Raw genomic sequence first — 16113 nt, forward strand, 5'->3', positions numbered from 1 at the left:
TTCAGATTTGTCTGCATCCCATATTGCCTAGTGTTACTTTATTGTGAGCAAGATGTTTTTATATTTTAAAAGTAAAGTAATTCATACGACTTAACAGTGTATACTCAAACCTTGTTTTCAGTGTGAATCACAATCAACCATGTCAAAATAAAAGCCTAGGCTACTCCAAGAGAACCCCAAACACTCTTCAAGCCTCTGATCGGATTTCTTTATGCTTTTCACAAATGTTGTCATATCACTTGAGTGAAAAAGAGCAAGGAGTGCGGAGCTTGTTATCTTTTGCATTCATTTTATTCATTTGTGTTATTCAATGAAAAAAATACAAAAAAACATTTAAAAAATGTTATATACAAGGTTGCAAAACTACATGAAATCAATAAAATGAACCATGAAATTCATTTTGGCGCTCCAACATCATCACATGACGTCGTGCGCGTGCACGTGGAGGGCAGTCTGATTCTGGCAGGCAGTCAAATTTCGGCACAACACCGGTCCTCCACCTTTTTGAGACAATGATGGCAGTGCAAGAAGATGATAGATTTTGCACGATCAATTAAGTCAAAAATCCTGCATTACCTTAAAGAAAAGTATAGTGATCCACACACTCAGGAGCTGCTCGACATAGCGAGGACGACAAAGTCAGTGTCGGTGTCACGGACAGACTGAAGAATGAGATGACTAGCATTGTTATGGTAAGTATATTTTTACATGGTTCACAATATTTATTGTCTTACAGAGTAAGAAATTTACATTGGGCTACATTGTTAAGGACCTTCGGGACAAAATGGTCCAAAAAGCATTTTTTACATTTATTTTTAAAAATACTTTAATCTGAGTAGTACAAGACTTGGCTACTTTTTCTAAGTTTGCCACCTGAACACAACAAAAAATTGTGATTCACATTTTAGCAAGAATCATGCAGCTCTACTGTTTATTTTGTAAGAAGTTATGAATATAATGTTGGTATAATGACATAGCCTGGCTACACACACTCATCTTGACAGCGTTTGTCCCAGGCACTTTTAACTTCAACTGCGCCTGACAGAAGATTTTATTTTTTCTGAGATGATTATTAGACTTTATAACAAATAAATAGCTTTTATAAAATCCGTTGAGAGTTGCTAAGGCATCCGTGAACTCATTCCAGCTGCTGGAGAGGACAATGTCGACATTTCTGATGCGGCAGACAAAATGCGCACAGGCGCATGTCACAAAATGATTCCGACTGAAAGTCAGCACATGTAACAGGGCTCTACATAACGCCCATCTTGGGCGCATTTACGCCTAAAAATTACTGTGTGCGACTGTGAAAAAATATTTAGGCACCGGTGCGAGTGACCCGATCGATTCTCATGAATGGATGAGTAATACAATCAGAATAAAAACTACAACACCGAGTGAATCAACACTGAGAAACTGATAGGCTACGTTTCCTACTGCAATCAACTGCTTTTCATGCCTTCAGTCAGCAGAAGAAGTGCAAAAACGTGTGCGACGGACTACACTTCAAACAACGATTGTTTACAAAGTGAAACATGTGTGACGACGCAGCCATGCGCACTTCACCAGACTTTACAGCCAAATCAAAATGAACTGGAAATGCCACATTTGGATTATCATAAACAAGCCCAGAAATCAAGTTATTCCCGCTGCGGATTAGCACAATATCTGCGTGACTCGTATTTTTTTTACGGTCTGGACTCACCACAAACAGAGACAAGTAGATCCGGCTGCAATGTTCTTCCGCGAGGCGCATGCGGTTCTGTTTATGGTAAATGGACTGCATTTATATAGCGCTTTTAACAGACCCTATGGCCATCCAAAGCGCTTTACATTTTTGCCTCACATTCACCCATTCATACACCGACGGCGGTGTCAGCCATGTAAGGCGCCATCCAGCTCGTCGGGAGCAGCTGGGGTTAGGTGTCTTGCTCAAGGACACTTCGACACTTGGTCAGGTGGAACCGGGGGGATTGAACCACCAACCTTTCAGTTTGTAGACAATCTATATGAACCACTGAGCCACTGCCGCCCCAAAGTTTATGAAGCGCCAGAGCTCCAAAAGCTACGGCTTGCTATAGCTCCGAGTATTGGCATGATTGCATGTGTGATACCGATCTCGTACAAAAATCCAATAGACAAGTTGATATTAAGTAACAAAGTTTTAGCCACAACACTGTCTATTTGTGAAAATCAAAGCCACACCAAAACTGATTCGTATCTCCAAGCGATTCGATTCAAATGAATCTGTGTTTTGAACTATTGACTGAATGACTTGCCGTCACCTACTGGCGGTTTTATTTTCATATTTATACTTTGCATGGACTTTTTATTTAAAATATTAAACTTTTAAAGTTTAATTTGTACATATTTCTAAATTAAAAACTTATATGTAAAACATTCATACAACATTAACCCAAGCATTAATGCATTAAATGCATAGGTGTTTGATTGTATGAAGTCCAGTTCTGCTTTTGTGTGTGTGTGTGTGTGTGTGTGTATTTGTGCTGTACTCTCAGAAGTTAATGATAATATGTCAGAATTATGTTGAATTTAAGAAATTGACAGATGATGCATACATTTAATAAGATTAGAAAACATTGCTCTTATAATGGTAAAAATGCCCCTGGACATTAAAGGACACATATCGTCCTGTAATGGGAAAGATATAATTGGGATGTGTTTGATGGATTTGAATTTGCTCCTAAATTTTTTTAATTAAGAGCACAAGTGCTCCTCAAGAAAAAAGTTAGCGTAAAGCCCTGTGTAAACTCCAGATCGGTTTAGATAGTATCTCATGTAAACAGCCCACTGAATCTTTCAATAGGAATGACAAAAAAGTGTGCATGTAAACGTGGCTAATGATGTCTAATAATGTTTTTTGGGTAAAGGGTGTTTGTATTAGTGGAGAAAAATCCTGGAATGTTTTCTTCAAAAAACTTAATTAACTATTGAACTAATCCTTTACCTGCTAAATCAGTATTTTACTCTAAAGTCTAGGCATTAATCATTTTCAAGCTTCAAAAAACAATTGATCAATGCACATAGATATATAAAAAAAAAATGTTTTAAACTTCTGGACCTTAAAATTTCTTTCTGTATGTGGACAACATACGGAGACCGGTTGCATGTTAATGTCAAGTGTAAACGCTGCCTTAGTGCATGTAACCTCATGCATTGTAATAATAATAATAGAAAAAACTACCATGTTTCTGGATGTCTCTGGTAGGTGTTGGCCTAATCACATCAGGTATCTGAAGTTCTTCATGTCTTTTTGTGTGTTGTAAAGGATTTAACAACTGGTGGATTTGGCAGCTGAGGCTCCACTGTTGTAATAAGTTAGGGGGGATAGGGAGAAAAAGCATGACATGTACTAGGGCTGGGCGATATGGCCAAAAAATATATCTCTGTATTGTGTGGTTGAATGGTGATGCACGGTATCCTGGTATTTTCTACGTTTTTCTATTTGGAAATGTTTTATTTTTTTGTATTATTTTATTTCACATCCTGTCCAATGATGTCCAAAAACAATTGAATATTGATATTGAAGGCTATAAACAAATACAGTGAATGCTATTTTAAAAAACGCCCTTAATATAAAGCATGTCATGTTAAGAACAAACTGTATCATGCGCTCTCCCTGCATCAGCTCTCTCTGTGTACTCCGCTATTTTTCAAATGCATTAGTTTCAATCTGCTGAATATAGATATATATGGTATTACCTCATTCCGTATCGTCTCTAAACAATATATTAATATATTGTACAAACTCGATATACTGCCCAGCCCTAAAATGTACTGTGATTAATGTATTGGTATCAACTAATAACATTTTGGTATTCTGAAAACCTCAAGACACACTAGACAATACACATATCATATTTTATAGGTGAACTAAGAAAGGCCTACCAGTGGCTGTATAGGTCATCAAACTCTTCTTTTGTGGGCGAGCTACTGAAGAAGTATCTTGTCACGGATCTGCTGGGCTCCTCCTCTTTGCTCTTTCCTGTTCATTACGTCTCCCCTACAGGTAATGGAGCACAGGTGTGGTGTGTTGTGCTTGTGATTGCCTCAAGGATCGCGTGTGATTGATTCCAGTATCTTGGGCTTTAAAGATCTCTCCAGAGCTGGTTGAGGGGGCCGCCGCTTCTTCTTCTCTCCCGCACCGTTTTGACATTTTTCTTTCCTTTTGCATGACACTTCATATGACTTATTGCATACATGTTTTAATTCTCAACCTAACATATACACTGACTTTATTTAACTTGCATTGTTCATTATTTATCTTTAATAAATATATTTCTTTAAATGAACACTCCGCGTGGTCTTCCCTCTCTGTTTACATAGCCTGGAATAGGCAGAATGTAACAATCTTTAAAAAAGTAAATGAATGAAAAATATTTCATAATTACTTTAATCCTTAACTTGTAAACATTTTCTTTCACATACTCTGGTCCATACCTTCATCAGAGCTGCTGAGACACATACTGGTATTTTTTTTCCTTTTGTGGGTGTCATCAGAGCTCTCAGCTGAAGACTGCACAGCTGCTTTTTTTGACCACTTTTTGGCCGTTTCATAGTCCACTGAAGTAAAAAATATGGTCAGTACAATCTAGCATTACTTTTTAGTAGTTGCACTAACATTTAGTGTGAATGGTCCTTTAAAATAAAAAGAAATACCTGTTTTTGCAAACACCCTAACCCTGTGCTGGGTCCGATTTTCTTTATTTGGCACTTCAAGTTTTTTTTAGTTTTTTAGGCGCATTCATTAGTGGCCAGTAACAGTATTTTACCTGTATTAAAAAAGCATAATTGAATTATGATATACATATTGTAGTAGTAGAACATTTAAACAAGAAGAGTATCTAAAAAACAAACTCAAGAAAAAATAAAAAGTTTAAATTCAAGAATTCAATACCTAATTTTCCTTGAAATGCCAAATTTCTGGTACCATCTCGCAAGTCGCCTCCTCTAAAAATTCGACAATCACATACATTCTGCAAGAAGTAAAAAATGATTATAAATCCAAAAGAAGCAGATTAAGTTTCCATTCACCTCATATGACATATGCTAACCTATTACCTTTGATTAAAATTCATGGAGCACTGACAGAAAAATTTCACTTTTTTCTTGTGTGTTTATTTTTATTGCATGTTTTTTGAGTTCTGATCTTGAAATCCGTCTACTTGAGCTGTTTTTTTTGTTTGCATTTGTAGGCACCAATCATAAATGAAATGCACAGGCTGGTGAACAGAGGGCAAGGGTTACTGTAAACACGGCAAAGCACGCGATCTCCCTTGTCTGCCTCTTGAAGGACCTCGCAGCATTGACCTCCACTGAGGATGTAAGCACAGTCTTGGGTCCTTGTTGAGATTTTCTGTACTTTTGTAGGCTCCGTTTTCTCTTAGTAACCTGAATTAGTGGGTTTCTACCAGATCGCACCATCCTCTTCAGTGTCTGCAGTTAATTTTCAATTTTCAAACAACAAGGCACTACAATTTTCCAGACCACCAAATTTGTCAGCATCACTTGCAATGTGCAGCATGGTGTGGGTGTTATACACATAACTCCTGGCCATAGAGTGTCCGACCTTTTTCCACAAAATATTGCATAAGTTCATTGGCATATGTGGAATGTTCCTGCACAAGACTTGGACATACCAATATTGCCATGGCCACATTGAAAGAAAGGAAGTGTGAGTACATTTCATCTGGCAGTATTCCCTTCAGCACAACCTTCCCTGTGTAAAGAAGGAACTGACCAAATTCTGTTGCTTTCCACCTGTCCAGCTCCTCAAGACCCCTAGGCTTCCGTGCAAATATAGATGGGATGCATTTCTGAAGAGACCGCAGTCTTGCACTGATCTCTTTGATTTGGCTGGGCGAAACCCTCACAACTCTGTCTCCTCTGGTCCAGATGAGCAGGAGCCTTTTCATCAGACCGAGACAAGCCTGGTGCATGTAATCAATGGGAAAGGACCTCACCATGTCTATGGGTAGGTGAGCCAGAGGTGTATTCCCATGGGGATGCTGAACTTGTGTTTGAGTTCTGAATGTTTCATCTGTCCGGAGTATGAGGTCAGCAGTCTCTCGGTATGTAATTCTGTTGAACCACACACCTTTTTGCTCACATCGATCACAGCCAAAGTACCCAGAGAACTGTTTGATATTTTTCACTAATGCACGAGCTGGAGCATCACACACAAAGCACCTCAGATTAACTTCAATTTTTCGTCCCATGAAGTTAATCCCATCATGCATCAAATGGCCCAGTTCCCCCAGCTTTTTGGGTTCCCCTGTGTCCTCCAAAAAGCTGAGATCTGTTGGTCGACTTGCACCACATGTCAGAGCCGTGGGGAAAATGGTGACAGGATCTAACATGACTGCGCAAAGGACTGGCCACATGCATGTTTTGGAGCTCTTGTACAGTGGTAATCCATCAATGTTAAATGATAAATCAACACATTGAAGCTTAACTACTTCATCAAGTGGGTCATTTTCTAATGTTTCTTGTAATTTCTGTTTTAGTGGCAAGTAAAGGTATTCCATTCCAGATAATTGTTGTGTGTCAATTTTCCGGGGAGTGTGCAAAAGAGTCCGGGCAGTTGAGGGTAATTCATTGTGTCCATGCCTTTGTAACACTTTGAGCAGGTTGTCAAGTGCATTGTGCTTTATCTGGTATCCGCTGGCCCATGTGGACAGTTCTTCTGCCAGTGAAGTCCAGCCCATCATCTCTTTTCATTACTTCCCTCTGGTAAACGTTACCGGAGCATCACTTGTCGCACAACACGTCTTAAGGACAGTTTTTTTCCCCAGGCTATTAGACTGTTGAATGGTCAGTGACTTGAACTCATGATCTTTTTAATATATTTGCTGGTGCCATCACTATGGTACTCCTATGTGACACAGATTTTTAGATTTATATTTTAAAGAGATTCATTGTATTTCTTGTTTGCGCTTGTATTAGGTTTTGCATGTATAAATGTTGTCTTTGTGTACGTAGCTTTTATGTATGTATTTAAGTAGTTTTTACGTCTGCGGCTTATATGTTTGCATGGAAGCTCTTTGTTGGTCAGTATAGTGTGTGTTTGGTTATGTGTTGTATGTGTTTGGTTGTCATGACATAGGTCATGTCTTTTTATGGTTCTCCCCATCACCTCTTATATTATTTAATTATTTATTTATTTTTGCCTACTTTAGTGTTTTTTAAGATCTTCTGTGTTTTTTTATTATTAGATTTCCCTTTTTACCCCTTGCAACTTGTGGCAAAAGCTTTTCACTGTATTGCAAAGTATATGTGACAATAAATCTAAATCAAGTCTCATTATTGTCATCTTCGAGGTCAGAGGCCATGGATTCATTCAAGCTGTTAATAACTTCCCATGTTGCTGCTCTTGACTGATCTTCCACATTTTCAGAGTGCAAATTTTGCTCGGGGTCAGTCAGGTGAATATTCTTCACAAATCATCTCCATATCAACTGATGCCACTACTCCATCAGCACCTGTTAGCGATAGCTCTTCAAGTGGAAGATCAAGTGATTGTACTTCAGCTGGTGGATTAATCTCCAGGTGAGATGGAGATCTGGACATTGCCTGCCTCGTGGTTCTCCAAGCATGCATATATCTCCTGTGTATCTCTCTCTTTTCAGAGCTCATTCTAGGACAGAGTTTTAACATTTATTCAATTGTTAAGATTTTATTTTTATACAATTTTATACCTAATCTGAACTCTCAAGTTAGTGAAAATATTAAGCGAATTTTCCTAAATAATTTAGAGACAACTGATTAACAGATGTTATTAAAATAAGAAAAAAGTATTTTGGCCAATTTGATATTTCACCACACACAAAAAAAGAACTACAAGGAACACATACTTCCAAAGTATGATGTGTGAGATATATATATATATAAAACCATTTTTTTTTTTTTAAATTTAACTAATTAAATATTTCTTGAATGTAAACTTTGTAAATATCTTACCTTGTAGAAAAAATTGCAAGAACTAGTAGACAAAAAAAAAACTGCAACAAATCAACATGTAAATGTCTGGTTATTTTTAGGCTTGGGCACTTTGATATTAATTGTTAAAATATAACTTTGCTATGTATTTAACAATTCACATGAAATTCAATTGCAAATATATAAAGCAATCTATTTCTCAAGTTTGACGTTTCGGTTAATAAATTATTAGAGAGAACACGTTTAAAGAAAATTACTTACCTTGAAACAAAAGACTGCAAGAAAAAAGTCAGAAGAGGCAGCAGTGGAAGATGATCTATTAAATTTAGGAAATTAAAATGTATTACTCAAATTGTTAAAACAATAATACAGACCATAGTACATTTTGCATGATGTAGCTGCAAATTAAACCTGTCGAAGCCTGATTCGATTTGTATTTTATATACAGGTTGATTGTCTATATATTGTTTGTTTTTTCATTAGCCATTTTTGTATTTCGATATGTTGATGGGTGTTTATTCTTTATATGCACTGAATATTACTTTTAAATTTGTATCAAAATAAAAAATAAAATATCCTAACTTGGCTTTATTCCTTTTTGTTACCATAGACAAATATAAAGTGCTGATTTATTATAGCATTTAAAATGTGAATTATTGGGTTGTGACTAGTATGTAATTTAACAGATATCACTGTAAAACATTTCGCTGTGTAATTTAACTGTTAAATTACAGTTGTCTACTGTAGCTGAAAAAAAAGGTATTTAGCAGTTAATTTCAAAAACAGCAGTGCTCCGTATGTTAACAGTATAATGCTGGCAACCACAGCTGCAAGTCAATTACCGGGGGGGGGGGGGGGGGGGGGTTTACAGGGAAATGTTTTACAGTGTAGATATACAGTGCCCTCCACAATAATTGGCACCCCTGTTTAAGATGTGGTCGTGGACTTCTAAAAATTCTCCCTTTTTTTAAAACAACATAAAACCCAAATGCAAAAAAAGAGAAAAATCCAACTTTTCATTTAAGTACATTACTTTGGTGGCAAAAAAAAAAATCACACATTTAGGAAAAAAACAACAACCTTGAAATCATGTGTCCCACAATTATTGGCACCCCTAACAATTCCTCTGAAAAATGTAATTTATTTTTTCTAAATATATTTTTCTGTAGTTGCTAAAGTTGGTTAGGGTATCTAGGAAATTTTAATTAGTAATTCATGAGTTCCTGCTTCCCTGGGGTATAAATATGATGTGACACACAGGCCTAATTCTCTTACCCATTTGTCAACATGGCAAAGACAAGAAAACACACCGTTCAAGAAAGGCAGATGTGTGTCAACCTCCATAAGTCAGGCAATGGCTACAAGAAAATAGCCACTCGCCTTAACTTCCCCTTATCTATAGTCAAAGGAATCATTAAGAAATTTAAAACAACTAAACAGTGACATATAAGGCTGGAAGAGGTCCCAAGTTTATCTTGCCACAACGCATAGTGAGGAAGATGGTAAGAGAAGTAAAAAAATGTCCTAAGCTCACTGTGACAGAATTGCATCAAAGAGTGGCATCTTGGGGTCACAAAGTCTCCAAAACAACCATCAGACGCTCTCTACATGCCAACAAGCTGTTTGGGAGGCATGTAAGGAAAAAGCCTTTTCTCACTAACACTCACAAATGTAAACGTCTGGAGTTTGCTAAGCGGTACTGGGACTTCAATTGGGATCGTGTGCTTTGGTCAGGTGAGACTAAGATTGAGCTTTTTGGCAACAGACGCTCTAAGTCGGTCTGGCGTAAAACAAAAGATTATTATGCCGAAAAGCACCTCATGCCCACCGTGAAGTATGGTGGAGGATCTGTGATGCTGTGGGCCTGTTTCTCTTCCAAAGGCCCTGGGAAGCTTGTCTGGCATGGCATTATGAATGCTTTGAACTACCAGGACATTTTAAATAAAAACCTGATGGCCTCTGGCAGAAAGCTGAAGAAGGGTCATCATCACCAGGATAATGATCCAAAACATGTGGCAAAATCTACACAAAAATGGTTCAGCAGTCACAAACTCAAGGTCCTCCCATGGCCATCTTAGTCCCCAGACCTCAACCCAACCGAAAACCTGTGGGGCGAGCTAAAGAGAGTGCATGAGAGACGACCCAGGACACGATGATCTAGAAAGATTGTGCAAAGAAGAATAGTCAAAGATCCCTCTCTCTGTGTTCTCCAATCTTGTGAAATGTTATTGGAGAAGATTAAGTGATCTCTTGTTGGCAAAAGGGGGTGGAACAAAGCATTAACATCAGGGGTGCCAATAATTGTGGGACACATGATTTCAAGGTTTTTTTTTACCACCAAAGTAATGTACTTAAACGAAAGGTAGGATTTTTCTCTTTTTTTGCATTTGGGTTCTATGTTGTTTAAAAAAAGGAGAATTTTTAGAAGTCCAGGACCACATCTTAAACGGGTGCCAGTAATTGTGGAGGGCACTGTATATAGCTGCCAATCCATTTCTTTGTGTTAACCTTAGCAAAAGTAAAATGTTCTGTCATCTCATTTCAGCATAATGCCACCCCAGAAAAAATAAAAACAAAGGAAATAACGTTGCAGAAGTTTTTTACGAAGAGTAAGGTTAGTGTAAGTAACGTTTACGGTGGCCGGGAAGTGCAAAACAACATTACAAAGTGTGAAACACTTTTAGGAAGCTCTAGACAAATTAACATTTTGGAAAACATTTTTACTTCCAATAAAACACAATGACATGGGCAAAACACTTTTACCAAGGACGAAACTAATTTACATTTAAGAAAAACAATTAACAAGACGCAAAACACTTTTACCAGTCCTAAAATAAATTTACAATCACCGATTTTTAACAGAAAGGGAATGTACCACATATACCCGAAGTGACACGGTGAATAGAATACTGACCGCTGATTGGACAAGACATATGTCAATCATGACATAGAGAAATTATACAGCCGGCAAGAGAAACAGCCAGTAGATGACGGAAAATTAACATTATAGCCAATAGATGGGAGAAGAGGAACACTTATTGGTTCCTTAGCCATTTTATCCTATTCTTTTGAATTCATTTTTATAGATTATCAAATCATTATTATTAACATTAAAATATCTATTTTTGTTACTTTATTTGTACTCAGTGTTAAAAAGGTTAATTGTAAAGAACATCACAAACTCTACCCACAAAACAAGTTGGATTCACACTTTATTTTCTGTTCAATATGTGATTTAGCCGCTGAGGGAGTGTCAGCACAAACGCTGCAGGAGTCAGATTACATTCACCGTGATGAGCTGAGCTGAGGTAAACGCGACTTCACTCGCGGCATAGATTCTCAGCGCGTGTTCAGTCTGGTGCATTTTCCGTTCATGCCTTTGGAAGCTTAACTTTCATAGGAATTATTTTGAGAAGTTAAACACTTACATTGCTCAGCATAGCTCCTTTCATATGAATGCCGGAGGCTGAGAGCTGAGCTGTGTGTGCGATGTGCGAGTTGAAAACATGCAGAAATGGCTCTCTCTGCTGGCTGTAGTCATATTGCACCAATATATATATATACCGCTATTGTGCCAGCTATGTGCAATTCACTTTCACACAGCTGCTAAAATATTTTTCTTTGCACACTTCATATCACAGTCCTGCAAGGATGACAGAAAATGTACTTGCATTTGCTGACCTGTGGCAAAACACGAGTGGAGTTTTAGACCAAACATAATGGTTGCCCGAAGAATTGTGTGATAACTTTATGAAGTCTGTTTCATCTCAGTGAGCTTTGATGAGCTTTTACACATGTGCAGTGAGATGAATTTGGTGTTTACTGATGTTTCAGTGTTGATGAGAAACTTTGGTAAACGTTACTGTGGACGGAGAGCGTTTTCAAACGAAAACTCCCATTTTCAAATCTATCCGGATTAATGTAGACGTAGCCTGATGGCTGATCTTTGCTCTCATTAATCTATAATTTGTTGCCTGCCAAATCATTTTGACTGAGAGCAATGTGAAGGTCATAACGTAATTTTTTAGGCTATTTAACTTTACCGTGGTAACCTACTTGTGCTTACTTTACAACCTATGTTTGACCAAATTGTTTGCTTTATTTATTATATAGATTCTTTTACTTATACTATAATGGCTTTTACTGATCACACATAAACTGACATTTATAACGGACGCGTTTAAAGTGTGTGTGTGTGTGTATATATATATAATATATATAATATATATATATATATATATATATATACACACACACACACTTTTTCAAAAACTCGATTTATTTGCGCATCCAATTTTATACGTGCAGATGGATTCAAAATGTTGAAGCGTTCAAACTAGACACGAATTTGAAACTCTATTTGCGTTTGGTGTGAATGCAGCATAATAGACTATATGTAGAGAAAACTACTGACCCACAAAACAAGTTGGATTCACACTTTATGACAAACAAAACTATTTTCTTTAAAGTGTTAATTGATTGTAAAGAAATCAAACAAAGTATGCTCTTTTTATTAAGCAACTGACAAAACTCCTTTGATAAATAAATTGACTACACATTGAATCTCTTATGTATCTATGAATGTTTACATGTGGCAACTCCTCTGAAACCAATACTGGAACTTTGTTGGTTGACAAAACAGACAAAATAAGATTAATGAAATTATTTTTTATTTAACTGTTGTGTCAAATCAACATTATGTTCATGCAGACAACACACAACTTGCTTGAGTGATGATTACCAAATTATATAAACCATAAATCTATTGTTTTAAATAACATATCAGGCACTCAAAAGGATTTTGCCCCCCAGATAATACAGTTAAATCACATTTTAAAACGTTTATACTCGATTAATACTCAAAACTAAAACCAAACGGTAACACTACTTGAAGGGGTGTGCATAAGACTGACATGACACCTTCATAATCAGGTTATGTTGTCTTGGTAATGTCAGGTTGTCATGACAAAAACCAATACATCATAACCTGTCAGTGTCTATGTCAAGTTGTCATATCAAAGACATCTCAAATAATGTCATCTTTGCGTTAAAAATGACATAATTGAGTGAATGGCACTTATTGACAGTTGTCATAAACATGCATTAAAAGTCCTTCATATTCATGACACGTGTCATGTCATAATTGTGAAGGTGTCATGTCAGTCCTATGCACACCCCTTCAAGTAAAGTGTGACCAAACAAACTAATTCAGAGCTAGAATTTTCTGAATCCAACTGAACATTTTAATGAAAAAAACATCTTCCTCTGGCTAGATATAAAACAAGTGCACATGTAGAGGAATACGAAATCCTACAACAGCTTCTTCTTGGTCGTAGAAGTGACTGAGCACTTGTGAGGGAAGCCCACGGTGGAAACGAATCTGCTTCAGCTGTAAAAGCAAGAAGCTCTTCAAATATAAAGTCTTTCATTTCGCCCTCTAAATGGACATATAATAATAGGTATGTAATGTGTAAGCTACAGTAACCACCATTTTCTGTTCAATACGTTTAAACTGTTATTTCAGAATCAAAAAATATTCAGCATATTCTCACCTTGAATGGGCATCAGCATGCATTCCCACTGGAACATGATGTCTTCTTCCTGGTCCTTCTTACTCCCCTCTAAACTTAATTTGACAGAAACGATCTCTTTGAAAGTGAAACACACCACATATAATATTCCTTACTTGCAGTTGACATGGGTTAAGTGCTCCTTGAGGGTCTGGTGCCACCATTATCAAAATGTAAAAAATTAGTAAATTGTTAATTAAATGTTGGATGGGACAATCCCACGTCTGGAACAAACATTAACATTCACACCCTCATTTCTGTGCTTTCTACCGAATGCAGCTGTCAAGAGTTAAGACGACAACATTATGAAATGCTGTTATTAATGTTTCAGGACCATCATGTAAATTGTGGAAGGCAATATTCGTTTAAAGGCATACTTCACCGCTTTTTCATTTTAAACTATGTTATTCCCTTAACTAAGACGAGTTGATACATACCTCTCTCGTCTCAGTGCGTGCACTTAATCTCTCGGACGTGCGGTGACGATCTGATAGCATTAGCTTAGCTCACTAAGCCCAGTTCATTCACTATGGAACCAAACAGAGATCAAGTTAGAAGTACCAAACACCTCCACGTTTGCCCTATTTAAATACAGTTACACCAATAGTAAAACGATCAAGTATGGTCACACAAAATAAAACGTGCCGCTTTTCTAAGCGGGTTAAAAAGGAGAACTATAATGTATGGTGGAATACACTTTTGAGAGTACTTAGACTCGCAAAAAAAAGTCACGCCTGAAAAATCCTCTCCTCCTATTGACGGAAAATGAGAGGCGGAGGGGGAGATTTGAGGGATGATTTTTCAGGTGTGACTTTTTTTTGCAAGTACTCTGACAGAAGTACTTTGTAAAAAATGACAATTTTAGAGGTACAAAGAAGTCTTTGCACAGGTTTCATAGAGCACAATGAGATGGTAAGTAGTGAACACTGATCACCATAATGGTGACCAAACATGTCAAGAAAACAGGAACACCTTTCCTTCAGTGATTCTGCTCATTATCATCAGGTGTCATTAATAATCAAACAATCATCACTCAATTAATCACTTAAGTGTCTTATTAACTCTAACACTACTTCAGTGTTATTTAACCCCCTGCTGGTGGTTCCCATATGAACACTGACTGGTGTTAATTCAACACCGGGGAATTTACTGTGTATAGAGCATAGAAATGGGCCTGTACCAGACTTGTTTGAAGGGGATGTTCTGCAATTCATTGAACTGGTAGTGAATGATGTGCACGTCAGATTTACAGAAGGAGACAACTGTGTCTATAAAGACCAGGAGTACATTATCTATCGTGAATTTGCAAAGATGGAGACATTCTTTCATTACCCAGTTGATGCTCGAGAAGTAGGAGTTTTTGTAGTGTCAAATTTGTCTTCAGATTTAAAATGTACAAGGCTGAATGACGTATTAAAATATTTCAGGATGCCATTTGGGGAACAGGCCAGTTTTGTTGTCTTTCCCCTTTTACATCGAAACCCTCAGTGTATGTCATAGTGAGCTTCATTAAGACAAATGAAGTGGGGTGGTGCCAGGTGTGTGGGTAGAAGGAGAGGTCTGTATATGGCCTAACTACAAACTCGATGCCATGTTTTAGGCCATCAAGAACTGAGATACCTAAGGAGATGTGACGCCCCAACTGATGGTTCTTCACAGTTTAAGTATGCAATATATTCCCTGTATGTGAAAATGCATTGACGAAAACAATAGTACTTCCATGCCGCTAGAGGGCGCTATGTGAGTGCGGTGGATCGCTATAAAGTCTGCTGCGTGGCACATCAAAACACAGCAAGACCCGGAGCTGATCATACACAACTTTTGTCTGTCTTTCTTTCACCTTTGCACAGGTTAGTCAAGTGTTTTAATGTTCCAATTGAACAGAGGTGGGTAGAGTAGCCAAAATCTTTACTCAAGTAAAAGTACAAGTACTTACGGAAATATTTACTCAAGTAAAAGTAAAAGTAACAATCGTAATAGTTACTTGAGTAAGAGTAAAAAAGTATTAGATGAAAAAACTACTCAAGTACTTAGTTACTAGTTACTTTCGATCTGATTGATAAGATCCAAAAACCCTGAATTTCAGACTACTTAGAGAGCTTTCACACACCTCCATATATATATATATATATATATATATATGTGTGTGTGTGTGTTTAATGGTTAAACAGTGTAAATTAATGGTGTGCTGGGCTAACCACAGCTCTTTTTAAAACATACTTTGTTCTTATATTTTTATAAGTATATGCATTCTTAAAAATAGAGTCCCATTTTTAAACGTGTGTATACACTGCAGACTGTTGTCTGTCCGGATATGTGTATAAATGCAAGATGTCACATTAGGCTATTCAATTTGTTTCGTTTTTAGCCTGATCTCATCAGTACCTGTGGCAACGTTTTTGCAAACCACAAAATATGTACCAATACGTACATATTGCGACAGTTTCAAAGTGAAATGTCCACTGGGTGGCGCTAAAAGCTCATTTTTTTCCAGAACAGATTTGCGTGAATCTGACATGTTTTGTTACGTTGTGTTTTTAACGTACACCCACACTAAACCTACCCGAAAGTGTTAACAAAAGCA

The sequence above is a fragment of the Pseudorasbora parva genome, chromosome 6 (assembly GCF_024679245.1).
Source record: "Pseudorasbora parva isolate DD20220531a chromosome 6, ASM2467924v1, whole genome shotgun sequence".
Taxonomy (NCBI): Eukaryota; Metazoa; Chordata; class Actinopteri; order Cypriniformes; family Gobionidae; genus Pseudorasbora; species Pseudorasbora parva.